This window comes from Octodon degus, unplaced genomic scaffold (genome assembly GCF_000260255.1).
Source record: "Octodon degus isolate 3935 unplaced genomic scaffold, OctDeg1.0 scaffold00263, whole genome shotgun sequence".
Lineage (NCBI taxonomy): Eukaryota > Metazoa > Chordata > Mammalia > Rodentia > Octodontidae > Octodon > Octodon degus.
Genome location: NW_004524839.1, coordinates 1,803,438 through 1,809,026, shown reverse-complemented (window position 1 = coordinate 1,809,026; position 5,589 = coordinate 1,803,438).

The window sequence follows — 5,589 nt, the reverse complement described above, 5'->3', positions numbered from 1 at the left end:
ATATATTTGGTCCTTTGGGACTGTGTAATGGTTGTCAATTTATTCCATTCAAGAAAAAATATGTTTAATATTTTGTTCTCTTAAACTATCTTTTGAAGCTATGCTGCTAACCAGGTACGGGCCAGAAAGGAGTTGGGCCTGACATCACCTTGGTCATAGCACTGAAGGGTAACAGTAATGTCATGATGATGTTTCTTTATTTGACCAAGGCCAGCCTTGTGTTCTTACCTCTGCCCATTCATTTCTGGCTATTGGAAATATACCTGCCTTTTGGGTGAGCCATCGAGGCCAAAAGTATCAGAGGGGTCAGATTCCAGCCTATGGGCCACTATGTGAATATCTCTGTATAAAGCTCGTTTGTAGGGCCAGCTCCAATTGCAGTAGCCCAAAGAAACCTGTCTGGACATGTGAATTCCTTAGAGTTGGTTCAGGTTCATCCAGCTAAAGGAAGCTAATGTGAATGAGCAGTAGCTCCGTATCCAGAAACTGGTTTCAACCAAAGCTGATAAAGCCTGAGTTTCCACAGGAAGTTTGGTGCTGAGCTGTGCAGAGTAATTGTTTAGCTGAGTGTTGCCAACCCTTTAGCCATGCTTTCTTAGCTTTATCCTTGCCTGTTCATAGGCACAGTCTGAACCAAAGCTATGGCTCACTGCTCACTTTTTTCTGCTCCCTAGTCATGCATAGTGGCAATGTAGAAAGGAAGACATGGACAGGGAGTTAGGAGACCTGGTTTCTATTCCCTATGCTTCTACTAACTAGCCTTGAGATCTTAACCGCTCTGTGCCTCAGTGTTCCCATCTGTAAAATGGGGATCATGTTAATTGCCCTACCTACCTCACAGGGTTGTTGTGAGGATAAACTGAGACAATGAATGAAAAAGTAAGTAAGTAAGTAAGTGACAAGTAAGTGCTATGCAAATTGTAAGAAATGGAAGCAATCACATTAAAGGCAATGGGATGGACATTGTCAGAAGGGTTAATGGGATTGTCCAGCCCTTTCTCTGTGTGGCTTAAATCCAGGTCGCCATTGCTTTATACATTTTCACTTAGCACAGATTTGTAATTATGCATGTAATAAAGCACAGCCTTATCCAACTTGGTATCTGGTGTGTTTTTGAAGACCCTAAACTTTGTAGCTGTTGATCTCTGACCATAAAAGAAAACAAGGAGGAAGGGTATATGGCTTGGGAGGGCAGTATAAAAAGCCAATGCCAGCTGGATGAGGTGGTGCACGCTTGTCATCCCAGCACTCAGGAGGCTGTGGCAGGAGTATCCCCACATTTGAGGCCAGCCTGGGTTACACAGTGAGTTTAAGGCCAGCATGAACTATGAAGTAAGATCCTGACTCAAACAAACAAGACACTATTGGCAGGCTCATTTTTTAAAAAAAGTTTTTTTTTATGTATTTAGTACAGGATCTGCAGGGTCTCACTACAGATCGGACTCATAGTGATCCTCCTGTTTTCAGCCTCCCAGGCACTGGGATTACAGGCTTGTGCCACCATGCCCAGTTAAAAAAAAGGTTTATTAAATATATTTAATTTTATAGATTCAGTAATTCTTTTTACTAGAAAGAGGCAAATGAGAGACAGCTTATGTTTTTTGAGACATCCCAGACACCTAGATAACGTCATTCATTATAGCTACTTAAATGTTCTTGTCTCATACATTGGTGATACTTTCCTGATGGCATGAGAATTACCAGGGAGCTGTTTCTTTGGTTTTTTTTTTCAGGATAGGTTCTCTCTATGTAGTTCAGGCTGGTCCTGAACTCACAAGGTAGCCCAGGCCTCCTTCCTCAGCCTCCTGAGTACTGAGATTACAGGTGTGTGACACCATGCCTGGCAGGAGCTGTTAAATTTCTTTCTTTTGGAGATCTTAGTGATGTAAGTTCAAGGACTTTGACATGTCTCTTGCCTCCAGTCATTTAAACAGGGCAGAGGAAAGATGATGAAAGTGTTTCTCCAGTGAATACCAGGGTTCTTAGTGCCCTCTTTATGGTACACTAGGAATAAATGTCTTCTGTGGGAAACACTGAAGTGACCATGTAAATGAAATTGGGATGGGCTGTGGAGAGATGGTTGGATATGCAAACATGTCCTCTTCATGCCCCTCTGAGACATGGAAAACAGAGGAAAGCTCCAGTTTGAAGTATGCCTTTCCCTAATTTTTCTGCATCTCATACCTCCATCCTCCCTCTTTTTTTGTTAGCCAGAAACTACCAGTAAGATTTTACCACATGTCTTAAGTTTTGGTTTAAAAAGAATTTCCCTGGTTGACATTTGATCACATCCATCTACATGAGTGTTGATTTGCTACTTTGCTGTCACTCAGTTTGGCCTATTTGGCATCATTTCAGGAAAGACATGCATGTAGAAGTAACTCCCTTAGAAACCTGAACTCACACCAGTGTTTTTCAGTTCTTAATATTTATTTACTATGGGCTCTTTCCACATTAACATCATCCATGCTTCTAAGCTCAATACCTCTTGAGAAAAAAATCAATATAGTACTGCTAACTAGCATCAACTCGTTAAGAATTAGAGTGTCATGTCTACTTACTGTAAGGGTCAGAAAAAGTTGCTTTCATGGAGTATGAGGTACAGGATAAAAACATCTGCTACAGGAACTACCCAGAGAAAAACCTGGAAATGACCACAAGATGTCAGTGCAATCATGAAAGTATTGATTCAACTAGGGTTTGCCCACAGAACTGAGAGCCAGCCAGAAACATTCACTGATACTCATAAACATGTGGTGTTGCTGGCACTAAATTTAGTTACATGGTGTTCAGAGTTTAGTACAATTTTTGTTTGAGATTCTGAGAATAGAACCCAGGGCCTTCATACTGAACTATATTCCTAGCCCTTTTTATTTTTATTTTTTAATTTTGAGACAATCTTATTAAGTCACTAAAGTTGCCCAGGCTGAGAAGGAATTTGTGATCCTCTTGACTCAGTTTCCCACAGTGCTGGGATTGCGAGGGTACAGCACCAAGCTTGACAGCATTTCCTTTGAATGTACACAATAAAAATTATGCTTTTTATTAAAAAATTAATAATAGTCCCTCTTGCAAAGGAGCTTAGCTATCCTTTAATCTGAAAAAATTTCCAAGCAGTTTGTGGAGTGTAAACAATGGGAAAAGTAAGTCCCGTTATCTTCCTAATTAGAGTGATCCTATCATTTATATGACTAAGACACTTTGACAATGAAAGAGTGCTATAATTTCCTAGGGACAACAGTCATAGAGTATCTCTGCAGACCAGGATACATACTCTGTTTCTCAGGCAGGAGCAGTTCCTGACCTTTGGATTCAGGTCTCCCAAGCTTCTTTCCTAGCTTGTGCCCTTTCTTGGGCTCCTGTGGACCCTTCCCTGGACTCTCCTCCCTCATAGTAAGTACTCTGAACTGGAACATTCTTACTCTCAAAAGCAATGATAGATGTCTGAGCTACAAGCAACATTCAGGGTAAGAGCTACTTTGCAGTTTCTTGGGCCTGCTCAAGCTGTCAAGTTGAAGAGGCTCCATGTCTATACACTTGCACACAGCTAGTATCTCTAGAGTATTGTATGATCTTCAGTCAGGAGGGTGTAGATAGACGAGAATATGGAAATAATGGGGCAAACACAGGATTAGTCAGAGGATCTGGCCTAAAAGCTTGCCATAAAGGAATTGTTACTAGTTTCGATCAAACCAATCTCAGGATCTCTAAGATTGTTCTTGAAGGAAGAGTAGCCTCTTGAAGAGGGGCTCCTGGACCTCGCAAGTGTATGTTCCAGAAAATTCTTCTTCTCTTGAGGGTATTTTTTCTGGTTACTTCACTGATCTAGGGGTGTGCTGGAGATCAGCCATTATTTTAATATTCTTGCCCAAGTATGCCACTATCACAACTGAGGTGAAGTACAATTTTACAACTAAAAGCTTGAGAAAAACAAAAAGGAGCTAATGTAAAGCACAAGCATCCTATTTACCTAGATCAGTAGCTCACAAACCCATTAGGATCATCTGAAATGGGTATTAAAATACACATTCCTAGATAATTAGGCACCAGGTCCTAGACTAATCTTTCAAAACCCCTGAGGGGAATTCAGGCTTTGTCTCAACCTAAATTCTTATCAGCCTCCTTGTAGTGGTGGCATATTAGTTTCTGCCACTTCTGGAGAGAATTTGGAACCCTGTTTCTTGTTTTTTTCTTTTTCCTGTTTCTTGTTTTGCTTTATTTTATTTGTTATTTTTTTGTACTGGGAATTGAATTCAGGGCCTTCACACTGGCCCATTTTATGTTTTATTAGTACTTGTGGCAGTACATAATCTTTTAATTCCTCATCACATAAAATATTTATTATTTTATTCATTTTTTGTACTTTTTCCATAATTTTATTGACAAATAGCAATGAGACAGTTTCAAATCAAATTGGTAGGACAGTTTCAATAATTAACACATTGCATACATTCTTCCTAGTGGTTAATTGCTGTACAAGATGCAGACTTGATATCCTATTTACAAACACTACTAGAACAAATCCCTCTATTCATTAAGAGAATGTAACTATATATCTATCCTAACCATTTTGAATACACACATACAAAATGGACATTCATTTATATATCCCCTTTTCTGTTTATTTCTGTCATTTGAATATTATAGGTGTGTTAACTCAGCAAAATATTCTAAAAGAGTCCAGTAATCCATAATAGTATTGGGTCTTCTGCTTGACTGGCAGTGTCAGAAATTGTGGACCTGAGACCCCTATAGCTCAACATAACTACATGGCTTTACTTCTTGTACTTCGTTTTTATACTTTTCTGCTGGATGCTTAAGACCAAGATAACACAAGACCTGTGCAACAAGAGTTGTAGCTTTTGGATCTCATAAGGTCAGTCAAATCCCTTCAGGATTTATCCTGAGGTCCTGTACCTCAGATTGTAGATCCTTTGTCAGTGTCAGCCATATGGATGAGTCATGGCCATTGCTTGGCCAATGTGCTCCCCGTGAAAGCATGGGAGAATGTTTTCTCTCCATGTGACTCTCCTTAGGCACACTCTACATCATCAATCACTTTCCTCTTTGGCCCCATAATCTCCTTGATCAGAAAATTTGGGACACTACTGAGTTACATGACATTACAGTACAAGATATCATATGTCCTGAGTCTTAATTGACCTTGGAAGACTAGGGTCAAAATGTTGGCTTTCCTTGCAGGCCCTCCTTTTTCTCTAATTATGGTCTGCAAACTTAGGTTATTAACCCTCTAGAAGAGAAGTTTATTGTTACTACCATACAACCTAAGCTGTTAAGCTTAACCTCATTATCTGTCTGAATAGCAAACATCTTAGGCATAACATGGAATAGGTATTTTTCATCAAGTATTGAGATGTTGAACTTTAAGCCCCTACAAAATATGATGAAAAAACATTTAAAAAATTAAAATATATTTTAAAACTAGGCATAAAGAATTATATAATTTTTATGCTTACACATAAGTCCGGAAATCTAACCATATACAACCTTGTAGCAGGACAGTCTCACAGCATTCCTTTTCCTGTCTCCTGCCTTCATTCACCACCCCCTTCTTTTTGAACAATCATC